We start from the raw sequence: 19,341 nt of genomic DNA on the forward strand, positions 1-19,341 counted from the left end.
AACTATTAAAAATAAAATGACATGACAATATATTATCCCACATTAACATTTTCAGATTTACACATGTTTCAAAATTTTAATGTTACAGATTAGCTAATATTGCATATCATTTGATAAAATAATGTTTTCTTTTCCATTCCGTCGCTCAGTCATGTCTGACTCTATGCGACCTCGTGGACTGTAGCCTACCAGGCTTCTCCGTTCATGGGATTCTCCAGGTAAGAATACTGGAGTGGGTTACCGTTTCCTTCTCCAGTGGATCTTCCCGACCCAGGGATCGAACCCGGATCTCCCGCATTGGAGGCAGACGCTTTAACCTCTGAGTCACCAGGGAAGCCGTGTTTTCTTTTACCTTTGCTTATAAATATCCACTTCCCTGTATCAGTGCTTCTTCTTATATTTCTGCCTTTTCTCTAAGATCATCTTTCTGAAGTTCAAACTTTAGCAATTACTTATTTTTCTTATGGTGTTAAATTTTCTCAGTTAATCTTAAATGTCTTTATTTTTCTTCTTGAAACATAATTTTTTTTAAACCTGTGTATTTTGGCAGTCATTTTTTTCTCAGCACTTTAAATAAATAAATATATATATTTGCTATCTCTGGCTTCTATAGTTATTGTTAAATTTAAGACCTGTGGTATGTATAATAATAATTGTTTCTATTTAGGTAAGTCCTAGACATTAAAAAAAATTATAACAGTTTTGATGTTTTCTAGATTTCTTGTTAGTAGTCTTCATTCTCTTACCAGATCTTGAAAAGTCAGACATTTTCTATGAAAATAATTTGTTTTTCTTCTATTTATTGGATTCTGGTTGGATATCTTTGAGCCCTTTCATTTGTTTCCTCCAGATTGTTTTTTTTTTTTTTCTCTTTAAATTTTTGCTCTCCTTTTCTCTCTGGCTAGATTTTAGGAAATTCCTTTAGGTCTGTCTTCCAGTTATCTAAAATCCCACCTCACCTATGTCAAATCTCTTATTTATCCTAAATGCTTCCTATTTAAAAATTTTTTTTTTTCATTCTTGAGTTGCATTTTATTTATATCTTCCATTTTCAGTAGAATCTCACTTTCTGAAAACCTTTACTGTTTTCTCCTTTTTTATTTTATCAAAGCATTTTGTGTAGTATTTGAGGGTTTTGTGTCTTATAAATTCAATATTATAATTAATTGGATATAAAAATTTGTAGTTTAATTATGTCTGTTCACTTCCATTCATGGGTATTGTTCCTTTGTGTATTTTATGGCCTTACGTGGTAATCTCATATTTGTTTGAACTTATTTCAGTGAATGCTAACTATCTGTAAAGGAATGCTTTCTTCTAGATGTACTTTGTGTTTTCTTCTGCCAGAAATCAATGAATACTATTTTCTTGGTACTCCTTGAGTATACATTGAGGATACTTATATAAAGAAATCATCTCTGTTTCAACTGTTCCACTTTGTTTGAAGGCAAAGAGCTAGTTCTTTGAACTCTGCACTGTTTTAGGCATTCTTCTCCTCAGATTAAACCTATCCTATCTTCATGAATCTGCTGTAAGATTTATGCTTTTTTTTTTTTTTTGTAGATGTGTGGTGGACAGGACCAAAAAGTTTTCCATTATTTTGTGTCAGCCCGGCAATATAGTAATAATACATGTTTTCACTTCCATTCCCAGGGAAGATCTAGATATTTTATTATAAAAGAACTTATCTGATTATCTGATCTGCCATATTATTAGAAGACATACCACCATTTCTCTACTAGTATTTCACTTAAGTGACTTAGGGAAATAATTCTGATAGTCTACAGCTCTAAACTAGCAATGCAATTCTACTAGTACATTTCCTACACCTATATTTGGATATGTTAAAAAAAAAAAAGTCTATATTTTTGAAGTTAGATATTATGATATTATACATTATGTTAAGATAGATCTATTTTTTGAAGTGATATAAGAAAGGAAAGATTATCATTTTCTCAGAATTGGAGACTCAAACTCATATTAATGCAGGGACAAAATAGCTAATGAGTACAACAGGTCTAGGGCTAACCTGACCTGGACACACCCTTTCTATAGGAGGGACCCAGTACTCCATTCCGTTTAGTTGGTGATATGAGAATGTGATTCCAGTTTGGACAGATTTTTGATTATTTTTTAAGATAAACTTTATTTCTAATTTTATTTTATAAGTCCTACTGTTTGTATGCATTAACAGTTCATTTCATGTATTTAAATATCATGTTCAGCAAAGAAAACTAGTTTTATTTAGACTGTAGTCTATGATTTTAAATTTTAGAACTTTGAGGAACATTAGAAGTCATCTGCACAATATATACGTTTGACTTAATGACATTCTTAAAATTCAGCCATGTTGAAAAATTAGCTGGCAGTGGCAAATCGTACCACCATTTAGTCAAATGCCAAAATTCTTTTGAGTATTTTGAAATACTAATTCATTCCTCTTTCAAAGTTCTAGGATCCAGCTCATCAGAACAAGTGAAAGTAAAGATAACTGCATAAAAATCTCCATCACTATAGTGTTCCTAAACCTTTCTGCTTGTACCACATAATTTTCTATTTAATCTAAATGGAGTACAACACAGAAATTTTAGTACAGAAGTCTATAAATTTAATATAATCCTAGGGTATCATGTATTACTGACAAATCTTGAGTGAATGGCTTTCATTACTAAAGATCCTTGGGAACACCAGACATATCTATAAAACACAGTTGATTTCATTTCATAAACTCTATCAAGCCTGAAGATCAGCAAGATTTCTAAGATTCCTTTAAATTATTTATTGGGACTTGAAATATATGCATAGTCATATTATTTGTGTGACTATATGATTAATATTCATTGCAATTTGTTATAAATAGGACTTGAAAGAACTCATACAACTCAATACCAAATAACACCCTCAAATACAATTAAAAATGGGATTGTGATAATATGTATCAAATTTCAGGGCATTGTACTAAGCGAAATGAGCCAAAGATGGATGCTACATGGTATCACTTATTTTTGGAAACTATCACTTCTGTAATGCAGAAGACTGGAGTTCCATCCCTGGGTCAGGAAGATCAAATGGAAAAGGGAATGGCTACCCACTCCAGTATTCTTGCCTGGAGAATTCCATGGACTGAGGAGCCTGGTTAGCTGCAGTCCTTGGGGTTGCAGAGTTGGACATGACTGAGTGACTCACACACACACACACACACACACACACACACACACACACTGAAACAGATGCCAGGGTCTGAAGGATGGGGGAACTAGGAAGAAGTTGATATAAGAATGCAAACTTTTAGCTGTAAGATGAATAAGGTCTGAGTATCTTATGCAAAACATAGTGACTATAGTTGATAATACTATATTATGTAACTGAAATTTGCTAAAAGAAGAACTTAAATGTTCTCACCAAAATATACACACTGTGATAAATATGTTAATGAACTAGATGATGGGAATCCTTTCACAATTTATATGTATATAAAATCACTATGATACATAATTTAAATATCTTATAATTTCAATTGTCAATAATACTCAGTAGAGCTGAAAAAAATGAATATTCATTAATTTAACAAGTCAGTCAGCTACAATGGGTAGACATAATAGCAGGCATAAAAAAGGGAGACATTATAATCTGGTGAAAAAATAATAGACCATAATTAGGAACTCAAAGTTCAGCTTTTAAATTGTTCAAAGATTATGCATCTTGACCATGCCACATTAATGAAACAGATTTCAAATGGTTATATAATGCGTGGCTTGAATCATATGCTGAATAGAGCAGCCAACCTCACGTATAAAAAGTAATGAAAAAATATTAGGTAAAATCATGAAATACTCTTTATGAACGTTCTCTCATTTATTTTTTAAAGCACAAGGAAGATGCTATTATTTTCCCATTTCACAGACAAGTACACTAAAGCTCAGGCTAATTCATGTGCCAATTGTCCTACTAAGATATAGCAGAGGTGGGTTTCAACCAAATTCTTAATTCCAGAGTCCTTTTTTTTTTTTTTCTACTATGACTTTTGGCTGCTGCTGCTGCTGCTGCTGCTAAGTCACTTCAGTCGTGTCCGACTCTGTGTGACCCCATAGACAGAAGCCCACCAGGCTCCCCCGTCCCTGGGACTCTCCAGGCAAGAACACTGGAGTGGGTTGCCATTTCCTTCTCCAATGTGTGAAAGTGAAAAGTGAAAGTGAAGTCGCTCAGTTGTGTCTGACCCTTAGCGACCCCACGGACTGCAGCCTACCAGGCTCCTCCATCCATGGGATTTTCCAGGCAAGAGTACTGGAGTGGCTTGCCATTGCCTTTTCCGATGACCTTTGGCTACAGAGCATAATACATTAGATGCTATTTAAATGCCAAATGACTGATGATAAGCAATAATTGATGTCAAAAAAGGGGAAGTATTGATCAATGAAATCTTCACAGAGGAGGTGGAAATTTCCATAGAAAGGAGAAAAAGACAGAAGTATTTGGTTCAATAAGAGTAAAAAGAATCACAAAGCAGGACATTTGGTATGTGTCAGGTTGTATTTTACAAAAATGACCTTGGCAATATTGCCTGTTTAGGAGTTCCCATGCTCTTCCAGAACCTTGACATTCCCTATCAAGAGGTGAATTATATTTCTCCTTTTCTTGAAACTCACTACATTTTCACAACTGCTTTAACAAATAAAATAAAAAGAGAAGTAAAACTGTTAGAAGCTGTTCCTTCATATAAGTGTAACGTGGCATGCTAGGGTTCTGCAGAGAAGCAGAACCAATAAGATATATGGGTATATAGAAAGAAAGATTTATTTTAAGGACCTGGATCACATGATTGTGGGGGTTGACAAGTCTGAGATCTGCAGGTTGGCAAACAGGTTAGAAACCCAGGACAAAGTGAAAATTGCAGTTTTGAGACCAAAAACAGTTTCCAGGCAGAATTCTTTTGTCCTTGGGGTATTTCATTTTTCACTCTTAAGGTATTTCACTGATTAAATGAGGCCCACCCGTGTTACGGAGAGTCAGCTGCTTTACTGTACTATTGATTTAAGACTATTGATTTAAGGGTAAGTCACACCTAAAATCTACCTTCACAACAACATCTAGACCACTGCTTAATCAAACAATTGAGTACCACAGACTAGTTAAGTTGACAAAAAATTAACCAAAACACATAAACTGAGTAAATATCATGTCAACACAATTATATAATAAAAATCAATTCAAGACTTATGGCAGTGAAAGAATTTGGCTGAATCCAAACATTTATACATTTGCTTTGGTTATTAGGACTTGAGGTTTTTCAATTGTATCAATTTTCAGAAGTGTAAATATATATGCCCACCTCATAAATCTGATGATGTCAGTATTTAAGTGATAATCAAGACAATATATCTTACAATGGATAATTTCATTTAACAAAATATTTCCAAGAAAGTACTATCATCAGTCCCTATCCTAAGACTCCCAGGGAAGTATACAAATAATATTAGGATTTTGTGTTCTTTTCTAGTTTAAATATGGTTTGTTCGTGGCTGTTAGGAAAATCAGTCATTAAAAAGAGAGCTTTGGAATGACTGCTGAAACTCTGAGGCAGTTTTTTGGCAGATGACACAAATGTGATGAGTGTAGACTCTGTGGCCATAGGTCTGAATTTGTCCTGTACTAGCTGTGTGATCTTAGGCAAGTATCTTAACCTGTCTGAGAATAACTGTTCTCACTTTTCTGTTCAGTCTCTCAGTCGTGTCCGACTCTTCACAACCCTAGGGACCACAGCATGCCAGGCCTCCTGTCCATCACCAACTCCCAGAGTCTACTCAAACTCATCCCCATTGAGTCGGTGATGCCATCCAGCCATCTCATTCTCGGTCGTCCCCTTCTCCTCCCGCCCCCAATCCTTCCCAGCATCAGAGTCTTTTCCAGTGAGTCAACTCTTCGCATGAGGTGGCCAAAGTATTGGAGTTTCAGCTTTAGCATAAGTCCTTCCAGTGAACACCCAGGACTGATCTCCTTTAGAATGGACTGGTTGGATCTCCTTGCAGTCCAAGGGACTCTCAAGAGTCTTCTCCAACACCACAGTTCAAAAGCATCAATTCTTCGGCAATCAGCTTTCTTCACAGTCCAACTCTCACATCCATACATGACCACGGGAAAAACCATAGCCTTGACTAGATGGGGAAACAGTGGAAACAGTGTCAGACTTTATTTTTTGGGGCTCCAAAATCACTGTGGATGTTGATTGCAGCCAGGAAATTAAAAGACACTTACTCCTTGGAAGGAAAGGTATGACCAACCTAGATTGCATATTAAAAAGCAGAGACATTACTTTGCCAACCAAGGTCCGTCTAGTCAAGGCTATGGTTTTTCCCGTGAATCACAGCATGCCAGGCCTCCCTGTCATCACCAACTCCCGGAGTTCACTCAAACCCACCTCCATCGAGTCGGTGATGTCATCTAGCCATCTCATTCTCTGTCGTCCCCTTCTCCTCCTGTCCCCAATCCATCCCAGCATCAGAGTATTTTCCATTTGAGTACTAACTTCACTGAATGGCTGAAGGATAAAATAGCATTATATAGATAAGAGCTAGTCACAGGGTGTGTATTTGAGGTATAGTACTTGGAACAAAGGAAGCATTTAATAAGTGTCAAATGCTAATAAAAGATGAAGATTAATGATTGTATGTAGATAGTTTCCAAGAACATTGTTCCATTTTTTAAAGTTCTAGGATTGTATAGTCTTTATGGGAACCTGACAGATACATCAAAGATATACGTATCTTTTTCATTCTTTTACCCATTCAAAATTATAAAGTAGTAAGCACTGTTTTCTATCGTGGAATTTACTGGTGAAGAAAAGAAGACTCAACGGTAAACTTCATTACAGCATAGTGAGTAGAAAATGATCATAAACAAATTGAACCATGTGAACCCGTATTGTGGTAAATGCTTTAAGGAACCCAGCAGGTCAGAGCAAGAATCCTACCTGGGTAGTGAGGTACAGATGAGGGCACAAAAGCAAGCACGTTCCTTCTATCTAGGCCCTCAAAGACCATGGTAAGGATTATTCATTTTCTAACAAGTGCAAAAGAAAGCCATTTCATATTTTAAGCAGGGGGATGATGTAATCTGATTTATATGTTTTGAATAATTTCTTTGGTTCCTGTGTGAAAAAGAGCTACTAAGGGAGACAAGAAACCAGAGAAACCAAAAAGGGACGGAAACTGCAGTAAAAACTGAACACATGTGTAGGATAATGGCGATTAAGAGAGATGGATTGATTTGAGAAATATGTATAAGGTATAATGCACAGGAGTCTTGATACAGTGGTGAGGGGAGTTTGAACAGAAGAAAATAATAATTCTAGATATCCCTAGAAGCTTGGGGAGATATTATTGATACAAATTGACATAAACAAGACTGAGAAATAAACAAGACTGAGAAATAAACCTGACTTTTCTTTTGGGGGAGCTAATAATCAAGCGCTTTGGGGGAACATGTCACTGTGGAGTGCTAAGATGTCAGCCAAGTAGAAACACAAAGCAGATAGATACCTTGGGCACATACAAGAGGTTTATATTCTAAACAGAACTTTTGATTCCTCAGCGTATATTTGCCACATATGGTCCAAGGAGTGAGAGAAAAAAGGAAAAGTGAGGAAAAAAAAGAAAAAGATAAAAAAGAGGCATGGGTATATCAGAAGAGAAGTCTGTGAGAGTACAACTATCTGTTTCTTTAGGCTACCTGGCTTGTAGTAATTGGTTATAAGAAATGTTCTCTCACAGAATTCTCTCTTCTCTGGAGGCCAGACGTCAAAAGGTGAGATATTGGTATGGCTGTCCTTGCTCTGAAGGCTTCCAAGGAGAATCATTCCTTGTCTCTCCCAACTTCTGGTTCCTGGCATCACTGGCTTGTGGCAACATAGCTTCAATCTGTGCCTCTGTCTTCACACGATCTTTAGCTTTCTGGGTCTAAAATTTCTCTCTCCTTTCTCTTACAGGGACAACAGTCATTGAATTTAGCTCCCATTCTATATCCAGCTTGATTTCAATCTAAAATTCTTAATTACAATCCCCAAAAACCCTGTAGGAGAAGGAAGAAGCCTGAAAAGGAGATGCTACTTTCAGAGAATGGGTTGTGGCTAAGCCAGCAAGCATGGCAAGAAGAATGTGGTCAGACTGGGAGGACTATTGCTTTACTATGAATAGTAATTAAGAAAATCCATGCAAAACACACAGCATATCGCCTTTTAAGTACTTAACTACTACTGGCTTTTTTTTTCCTGTTGTTGAATAGAGAGGGCATAATTTTCTAGAAAAGCACTTTAACCAGCATTGAAAAGTATTCTAGTGGAACTCTCTGGATATTTGGTTAAGTGATGAATGTTTAAAGGAACTTTAAAAAATGGCTGTACTGAATAATGTAATTTTTATCATCTGCACGGAAAAAATAGAGAACTTAATTGAAAGTCCATTTTAGGATACTCTCTATTAATATTTTAGCTTGCTTAAATTTACTATATCTGTTTTCAAATGGATCAACTAAGGTTTTGATGTATTAGCAGAAAATGACTGGAGTGATAAATATAATCTGGATTATGAAGAATAATTTAAGGAATAGTGACTTATATTGTTTTTCTAAAATGTTTCTAGTATATCTTATATACATTGATATGTGTACATACATATATAGAGATATTAATATATATTAAAATACATATTAAAATATCTGTTTTAAGAGTTTTATCTCCTATTGGAGTCATTTCAAATCTAGGTTCTGTGAATAGGACTTGAAACTCACTCTGTGTTGGTGAAATTCTTCACAATGTCTTAAAAGCTCATGAAGATGTGAAATCAGAATATAAAACAATTTTAAACTAAATATTTAAAAATAAAATAACCTAGAGCTCCCTTGAACTAATTCTGTTTCCAATATGTTGTTTGATATTAAGATACACTCGTTTATTAGCTTGCCATTTAAATGACCTGTAGAATTTAGGCGAAGACAATCCAACTCATTAGAAAAGACCCTGATGCTGGGAAGGATTGAAGACAGGAGAAAAGGACGACAGAAGACAAGATGGTTGGATGGTATCACTGACTGAATAGACATGAGTTTGAGTGAGTTTCAGGAGATGGTGAAGGACACAGAAGCTTGGCATGCAGCATTTCACGGCAACACAAGAGTCGAACATGACTGAGCGGCTGAAAAACAACAAATGAAAGGATTTTCAAAGGACAGTTTTAAAAGGAATAGGGTGGACTGTGATCAGGCATAGTCTTTCAGTATTAAGCTATTTGATCTTAAAAGAACTCAAAGATATATGAATAGGAACTTGGCTCTTAAAAATATTTAATAGGACACTGTGGCTGTATTGGAAAATAGGAGTTCTTACACTTTTATTTTATCTAGCATATATATATATAAATTATATAAAATGTATTATACATTATAATATATAATATATATTTCATAGGTGTAGGTCACCATATTCTTTTGAAGCATATATCCCAATAGTATTTTTGCATGTACACATATAACAAATATTTTCTCTATTTACTTAAAAAAGACACATAGTCTCATCCAAAATATAATTTGTAAAATATAAGCTGAAAAGTTAATATAAATTAAAGTTAAATTATTAACACACCTGAGCCACAGGGGAAACTTATTATACTTTAGTGCATTAGAGGAGTGATTGGCCTACTCTAGTGGTTAGGATTGACGGCTCAAGAGATAGACTGCTTGAGTTCAGATTGTGGCTCCCCCTGTCAGTCTGTGAAACTTAGACTCATGTAAGTTCATCAAAAATCACTGGGCAACAAACGTTTGCAAACCCAATCCATTCCCTTGTCTTCCTACATACAAGGGTAACACTAGAAGCAGTCACTTGACTGGAATGTATTTTTAGATTAGGATAAGGTCCCTCTATAACAGGTAGAAGTGCATACCCTTATAAGATGACATCAGTATTTGGGATTTACTCAGTTTAGCACTGAACCTTCTGTTTCTACTTTCTAAATCTGTTCCTAGAAGACCAAGATGGCTGATCAATAATCATGTCACAGCAAAAGATAAAGCATAAACTATTAATGTGTTGCACTAAGAGTACTTAGAATTCTCTACAGAGGTGTTCAAAATAAATCCAAGGTTTTAATTTTATAACTATTAAATATAATGCTTGAGAAAATGAGAAATTCAAAGAATGAATTAGGCCTTTGATATTTAACCTGTGTTTCTTCAGATCAACAGTATCACCATCAACTGGGAGCTTAATAGAAATGCAGCATCTCACTACCCAAAGAGACTGGACCAGGATCTAAATATTTACAATATGCCCTGGGTATTTTTAAGCACATCAATTTGTAAAGCATTGATATGGAATAGCCAATAATTGTGCCCCTCCCCTGATTGATTTCTACATATTCCAATTCTGGAAATGCATAAAATCCCCTGTGGTGCTTTTAGTAGCTTTTATATCTGTTCTCACCTAAGGATATTCAAGGTCATCTTGGTGTTTTAGGAGTACCATCAGTATTTCTGATTTATAATATTAAAAAAAGATGAAATCTCTAATTTAGAACAGATAAGTGATTATTTCCTTTTAACCTAGTCACCTTCTTAGACTTCATTACCATACACAAGTATTATTAGATTGGGGCAAAAGTAATTGTGGTTTTGCATTTGTTACCTTGGTTGTTTGATACTGGAATATGTTCTTAAATAAATGTGGCTATGTTACACATCATTTTAATTCTCATTTCTTGCTTTATGTTTTTTTTTTCATTGTTAATAACACTGAAAGTGTGTTATTCACTCAGTCATAACTGACTCTTTGCCACTCCATGTACTATAGCCTGCCAGGCTCTTCTGTCCATGGAATTCTCCAGAAAAGAATACTGGAGTGGGTTGCCATTCCCTTCTCCGTGGGATCTTCCCAATCCAGGGATTGAAAAGAGGTCATCCACATTGCAGACAGATTTTTTTACCATCTAAGTCACCATTTCATACATATTTTAGACTATAGAAATTATATTGGACAAAAATCAAATCTGAGTGATATTCAAATTCAAAATGGATTGTAAAGCAGCAGAGACAATTCACAACATCAGTAATGCATTTGGAACTGCTAATGAATGAGTCCATGTGTAGAGTCTTCTCTTGTGTTGTTGGAAGAGGGTGTTTGCTATGACCAGTAGTGTGTTCTCTTGGCAAAACTCTATTAGCCTTTGCCCTGCTTCATTCCATGCTCCAAGGCCAAATTTGCCTGTTACTCCAGGGGTTGCTTGACTTCCTACTTTTGCATTCCAGTCCCCTATAATGAAAAGGACATCTTTTTTGTGTGTTAATTCTAAAAGGTCTTGTAGGTCTTCATAGAACCGTTCAACTTCGGCTTCTTCAGCGTTACTGGTTGGGGCATAGGCTTGGATTACTGTAATATTGAATGATTTGCCTTGGAAACTAACAGAGATCATTCTGTTGTTTCTGAGATTGAATCCAAGTACTGCATTTCAGACTCTTTTGTTGACCGTGATGGCTACTCCATTTCTTCTAAGGGATTCCTGCCCACAGTAGTAGATATAATGGTCATCTGAGTTAAATTCACCCATTCCAGTCCATTTTAGTTCACTGATTACTAGAATGTCTACGTTCATTCTTGCCATCTCCTCTTTGACCACTTCCAATTTGCCTTGATTCATGGACCTAACGTTTCAGGTTCCTATGCAATATTGCTCTTTATAGGATCGGATCTTGCTTCTATCACCAGTCACATCCACAACTGGGTATTGTTTTTGCTTTGACTCCATCCCTTCATTCTTTCTGGAGTTATTTCTCCACTAATCTCCAGTAGCATACTGGGCACCTACCAACCTGGGGAATTCCTCATTGAGTATCCTATCATTTTGCCTTTTGATACTGTTCATGGGGTTCTCAAGGCAAGTATACTGAAGTGGTTTGCCATTTCCTTCTCCAGTGGACCACATTCTGTCAGATCTCTCCACCATGACCCACCCGTCTTAGGTGTCCTCACACGGCATGGCATAGTTTCATTGAGTTAGACACTGTTTCCCACTGAGGAAACAGTGGAAACTGTGTCAGACTTTATTTTGGGGGGCTCCAAAATCACTGCAGATGCTGATTGCAGCCATGAAATTAAAAGACGCTTACTCCTTGGAAGGAAAGTTATGACCAACCTAGATAGCATATTAAAAAGCAGAGACATTACTGTGTCAACAAAGGTCTGTCTAGTCAAGGCTATGGTTTTTCCTGTGGTCATGTATGGATGTGAGAATTGGACTGTGAAGAAGGCTGATCGCTGAAGAATTGATGTTTTAGAACTGTGGTGCTGGAGAAGACTCTTGAGAATCCCTTGGATTGCAAGGAGATCCAACCAGTCCATTCCAAAGGAGATCAGTCCTGGGTGTTCATTGGAAGGACTGATGCCAAAGCTGAAGCTGCAATACTTTGGCCACCTCATGTGATGAGTTGACTCACTGGAAAAGACTCTGATGCTGGGAGGGATTGGGGGCAGGAGAAGAAGGGGATGACGGAGAATGAGATGGCTGGATGATATCACCGACTCGATGGACATGAGTTTGAGTGAACTCCGGGAGTTGGTGATGGACAGGGAGGCCTGGCGTGCTGTGATTCATGGGGTCGCAAAGAGTTGGACATGACTGAGCGACTGAACTGAGCTAAATGAATGAGTATACAATGCAGTGGGGTTTCAAGAAGGTTTGTAAAGGAAACAAGAGCCTTGAAGTTGGGGAGCATAGTGGCTGTTCATCGGAGGTTGACAATGTCTAATTAAAAGCAATCATTGAAGCTGACCCTCTCACAACCACAGGAGAAGTTGCTGAAGAATTCAACATTGACTATTCTATGGTTGTTTGACAATTGTAGCAAATTGGAAAGGTGAGCTCATGACCTGACTGCAAATCAAAAATAATCATTGATTTGAAGTGTCATCCTGTCTTATTTTATGCAATAACAGCAAACCATTTCTGGATTGGATGGTGACGTGAGATGAAAAGTGGATTTTACATGATAATCAGCAATGACCAACTCAGTGGTTGGATGGAGAGGAAACTCCAAAGCACCTCCCAAAGCCAAACTTGCACCAAAAAAGTTCATGGTCATTGTTTGGTGGTCTGCTGCCCATCTGATTCACTATAGCTCTGAACCCTGGCGAAACCATCACATCTGAGAAGTATGCTCAGCAAATCAATGAGATGCACCCAAAACTGCAATGTCTACAGCTGGTATCCGTTAACAGAAAGGGCCCAATTCTTCTCCATGACAATGGCCAACCATGTATCTTACAACTCAATGCTTCAAAAGTTGAATGAATTAGGCCACAAAGTTTTGCCTCATCCACCGTATTCACTTGATCCCAACCAACTACCACTTCTTCAAATATCTCAACAACTTCTTGAAGGGAAAATGCTTCCACAACCAGCAAGAGGCAGAAAATGCTTTCCAAGAGTTCATCAAATCCTGAAACATGGATTTTTATGCTACAGGAATAAACCAACTTATTTCTCATTGGCAAAAATGTGTTGCTCCTAATGGTTCCTATTTTGATTAATAAAGATATATTTGAGTCTGGTTATAATGATTTAAAATTCATGGTCTGAAACTGCAATTACTTTTGTACCAACCTAATATTTCAGTTTATTGCACTGCTTTAAGCCATTGATTCTCATAAGCCGTGTGTGTTAGCATTGCCTATAAGGTTTGCTAAAGTACAGAGTATGGAACTCCACCTCCAGAATTGCTGATTCATGGAACTTAATTTCCATTTTTAATAAGTTCACTTATGATACTAATACATGGGGTCCAGGAGCCATACTTTGAGAACCACTGATTTGGTGAGCTGGCTCTGAAATGAAAGGCTCTGGGTTGAAACTGCAGCAATTAATATCAATTAATGCTGTGGCTTGAACAAGCTGTTACTTCTTGTTCCTATACTCCTGTTCCTGCATTTGCAACATGGGGAGAATTTCAGTATACACCTTATATGTATAAATAAATAATTCATACAAAGCATAATGTCCATTCTTTGTTACTGCTTGTAGAGATACTTGCCACCTTTATTACTCCAAATCAAAATAGACTGAATAGTTAATATTATGCATTTAGCCACTGAATAATCAAGTTTACTCTTCATGACACTGGATTATGACAAGTACTTCAAAAAAAAATCAAAAACAAATCCAAGACAACAAAAATATATATAGTTTCTCGGATATTCTGTGGTCTCAATGCTCATTAGTTTATTAAAGGCCCTGAGAAATCCTGCAGTATAGAAACCTGTTTCGCAAAATATTTTCCAGAATTAAATCCTTGAGAATGAGTATTATTTGGAATGTGCTTTGAAAAATACTGGCTTAGCTAACTTTCTTTTAAAATGAGGTGCTGTATTTTTTGTACATTGATTTATCAACTTTAGAAAATACTCCTACAAACTAATCAGTATTTCACTGTAAGGGCAGTGTACTATCTGATAAGCAACCTTATGAGAATGGATGAAAGAATGTCACACAATTGAAGGGGGGTTAAGAACAATAGATAGAAGACAATGTTCTATTTGTGTACACAAGACTAAGTGAAAAATGTTCTAACCAGGTCTTCTGTAAAGTCCAGATAATGGCACTATAACTCACTGTCTGAATTGTGATCAACAACAGAGATGATTCTCAAGAACTATATTATAAATAGATTTCAAATTTATGTTAAAGACTAATTTGTATTAGATTTAAAGGAATAAAAGGGCTTAAAAGGACCGTAGAGATAACCTATGATTTATACCATTTTTAGTAAATAACTGTTTATTCTACCATCTTGCTTATTGCTTAAGTGAAATCACTCAGATCTACAGCTTTAAATTCATCTATAGGTTGATAAACTAGTCTGGACTTGACCCTTGAACTCAACTCATATTTCTGGCCATTGATTTGATATCTCTACTGGGGTGTCTAATAGGATCTCAAATTTAGGTTGTCTGAACTTGAAATCATGGTTCACTTAAACCTGTCTCCCTCATGTTTTCCAAACCAATTTATTTTGTAAACTTCTCTAACTTGGTAAATGACAAGTCCATGTTACTACTGCCTTGTGCCACAAACCTTGGTACCATCCTTGATTCTTCCTTCTCACATCTCACTTTCAATTCATCAGCAAGTCATTCAGATTGCCTTTTAAATACACTCAGAACCAAGCTTCATCTATCCACTCTCACTGCTACCACCTAGTTGAAACCACTTACAACTATCACCAAAATTAGTGTATTTCCATACTGGTCTCCCTGTTTTCTATCTTGGGAAGCAAACAACCCAGTCTCATAGAATGGTCCTTTTGAAAGGCAAATCTGACAACAAATATCACTTAAAACTTTAAAATGGTTTAACACTCTTCCACCTTACTCTGAGTAAAACTCAAAATACTTGTTATAACCTCAAGTACTGTGGGTTCTGGACCCCCTCCCACCTCTGATATCATGCCCTACCATCTTTCTTCTGATTCACTGTGTCTACTGCTCTTTGTATTCTTCCTGAAATATATCAGGAATACTCCCATCTCAGTGAGTTTGCATGTGCTATGCCAGTGTTTTAAACACTCTTTCCCAGATATATCTACATGGCTCACTCTCTTGCTTTGTGGTAGCTCAGATGCTAAAGAATCTACCAGCAATGCAGGAGATCTGGGTTCAGTCCCTGGATCAGGGAAATCCCCTGGAGAAGGAAATGACTACCCACTCTAGTATTCTTGCCTGGAGAAGTCTATGGACAGAGAGCCTGGTGGGCTACAGTCCATATGATCACAAAGAGCTGGGCAAAACTGAGTGACTAACACTTTAACTGCTAGATACTGAACATGAGACAGGACGTGTAAAATTATGCTTTATGAGCTACAACTACTTCTACTGCCAGCCCTTAACTCTCATACAAGTTAACACTGACATATATGTTTTTTTATTATTATCTATTTATTCCCATTGGAATGCAGTTTCCACAAACGTTTGCGCACTACCTCATCCCAGGATCTAGAGCAGATCTTAGCACATAAAAGGCATGAGTAAATGTTTGTTGTGTGAGTGAATGGAGTACCTACATTATCTATGCCTCCAGCTCAAACTCTCACCTTTACTTACATTTTCACCAAACCATCATCTACCCAACATAAGAGCTATTGCTGATTTAAAGATTTCCCTGATGCAGTTGAAGCTATTCCAATTCTTATTCTCTACTATTCAACATACTCATCTTTGGAGCTAGAAATTGGCAGTACTTCCTTTTCTTACATTTCCTCTGATCATGTGATAGAATGGAAGAGGCATGGATATTTTATGAGATGAAATTTCTGGTTAGGACACTGACACCTCACATTTTTATTTCTATTATGTTTTTATTTATTTTAATTCCTTCTACAACCCTTGGTATTATGCTAACTTTTATGGCCAAGGATCTAATGACATGTACTGGTTAGGACAGGCAAAAGCAAAACCCAAGAGAACAACAACAAAATTGCATGTTTCTATAATAAACAAACCAAACAACACATTATGTTACAATATATTAAGTGTATTCCATGTTTATTGACCACAGCTCTCCTTAACTTGGGACTTTTCAAAAGGTGGCTGGTTTAAAATCTTGATATATGATTAAAAAGGAGGGAAACAGTATGAGCTGAATCTAAAAATAGGCAAGTCTTGTTTTATTCTGACATTTCAGCCAGCAGCTCCAGGCCTCTTCTGGGAAAACAAGTATCAAACAGGAGGACAGTGGCTCTGTTTCTTGTTTATAATCTACAAGGACCTGCTGATGGTTGACAACACTTAATTTAAAGAGCCCGACCTTTATGCTCTAGGAGAATTTCCGTGAATATGTAAAAGTCTCCATGAGAACTCCAGTGTTTGGAAACATCATGGTAAAATTTTGATTGAGGCTCAGTATTGATTAACCTCTTTTAAGTTCTGGCAGTGACATTTCTGCCATTAAGCAGTTTGCCCATGCACTTAATATTGGGAAAACTGAACACCAGCGGTCAAGGCTTTAATAAGAAAGGACCCTTTTGTCTTTTCACATTCTATTTTCAGCAGAATACAGTTTCTCCAATATTCATACTAGTGACTATCAAAAGTGCATATGGAGTCCAGGAGCAACAGAAAGTCCTTGAAAAGATTGCTGAAAGAGGAGACAAGAGACCACATTTCTTTCTTTCCTCTTCTCACTTTTACCTGCCACTTCATCAATCATTTGAGTTCTCAGTGATTTCACTTCTTATCTGTATAATGTGAAAGATTAAGTCTGTGTCCTACCTCTCAAAGATATTTGCTAAGAATGAACAAAGTTAGTGTAGCCTCATAACTTGAGATAGTCTAAAATAGACATTTGGCTGTGACCTTGGCATAAAGAGAGATTCATTCCTGTATCTTGTATCCCCAGCTCAAAACAGGCATCATGAGAAGTTTCCATCTACCATTGGTACTTATGCAACCATCTAAAGAGCCAATCCTCCAACTTTGTAGCAGAGCTGGTGATAAGAGAGTATAAAGTGGGGGAAGATGCTTTTTTGGACTCTCTTCTTAGAATCACAGATGGTAGTATGATGTGATTTTATTGTTGTTTAGTCACTAAATTGTGTCTGACTCTGCAACCTCCTGAACTGTAGCCTGCCAGGTTCCTCTGTCCATGGGAATTACCCAGGCAAAGATACTACAGTGGGTTGACATTTCCTTCTCTTGGGGATCTTTCTGATCGAGAGATGGAACCTGTGTCTCCTGCGTTGGCAGGCAGAGTCTTTACCACTGAGTCACCTGGGAAACCCCCATGAAAATGACTTTAGAAAGTTGTTACTAGTATTCCCATTTATAACTGAAGCAACTGAAATCCAAAAGAGCTCAATATTCCACCTAAAATTATAAAGTGATTAAATGGCAGAAATAAAACACTACCTTTGATGCAGAGCTAATTATACTTCACCTTTCTTTTAGCAGGTTTCTGGGTAACTTATTCCTTATGGCCTAAGGCCTTACATTTAATCCTTTCCCTCATTTTGGTACCTTCATCTACAGACAAATATGAGATGAAACCATTAAAAAGAAGTGTACAAACCATAACAAACTTTGGCCAGAGGTCACCCAAACCTCAAGGTTGTAAATCTCATCTTCAAATGTGTCTATCATTTTCATTTTGCTAGTTATAATAGAATAATTCATCAAGAAGAAAGTTATATTAGTGAATCACCCCCCAAAACCAACAGTAATGGAGCACAGTTATAGGATATTTCTGGGGAAAGTTAGGAATTAAGAGGAGGAGGACACAAGAAGAACTTTCTGGGGATGTTGATCATGGCATATTTTCATGTAGGTGTATTAACTTTGTGAAAATCCCTTTATGTTACATATAAACAAAAATTAACAATGGATATGATACTGCCTCCTTAAATTTAAGGTTTGAGATGAGAGAGATCAAGAAATACACTTTCCTCCAAAACTAGCATGTTCTGTTGTGTAAGGAATACTATAAGTTCATATATTTAAATTTTGCAAACTGCATTTTTAAGGTCTTTTAACTTGGGGGAGTCAAATAATTTTAAAAGGCTAAAAGAGCAGAGTGTCCATTTCCAAATGATCTTCCTGGAGAAGAGGAAAAAGAAGCATTAGAAACATTTTGCCTCTAGACAGCACCTGTAGCAGCATTTTCTCCCCCATGTTGCCAGAGATGGGAAAGTCTCACATTGCCCTAAGGGGATAAATTCACCGGCTGCTAATCAGGACAGGTTTTGTGTGATATGGACATCTGTCTAACAAGAGCTAGAAGAGGACTGCCGTGCCTTTGACAACTAGGAGACAACTGAACAACCTCTAGATAGTAATGATTTCTGTCACAGTCAACCTACCACAAACAGAAGGTGAGAAGTGACTTTGAGTTGAAAGATTCCATTGCCTTCCCTTAATCCCTAAGTTCTCTGGCCCTCTTGCCTCTTTTTTTTTTTTGACAAATGTGATCTTTCATTCTTTGCTGATGCAAGACAGTTCATGTGGTCCTTGTATTTAAATCTGCAGTAATCTAGGTAAAGAAGTGTGAGAAGTTTCTTTAGATACATTCAAGAATTAACTTTCCACAACAACCTTGGTTGTTTTTTCTTCCTTTTCTCATCTCATATCAAATAGGGAGCTCATGGAAAGAAACAGGAGTATCATGAAAAAAAAAATATTGCTAAAACTAGAGAATATTTACAAGCACTTCCCAAATCTAGAGATCATTTAGTTTTCTTGAATACATGAATATTTTATAAACTTGTAATATCAAGGCTTTCTGCCCTTAAATATCTGTCCAAAATGCTTTATGTCAT

This window comes from Moschus berezovskii, chromosome 8 (assembly GCF_049115385.1).
Source record: "Moschus berezovskii isolate FMDL1 chromosome 8, NW_MosBer_1.0, whole genome shotgun sequence".
Lineage (NCBI taxonomy): Eukaryota > Metazoa > Chordata > Mammalia > Artiodactyla > Moschidae > Moschus > Moschus berezovskii.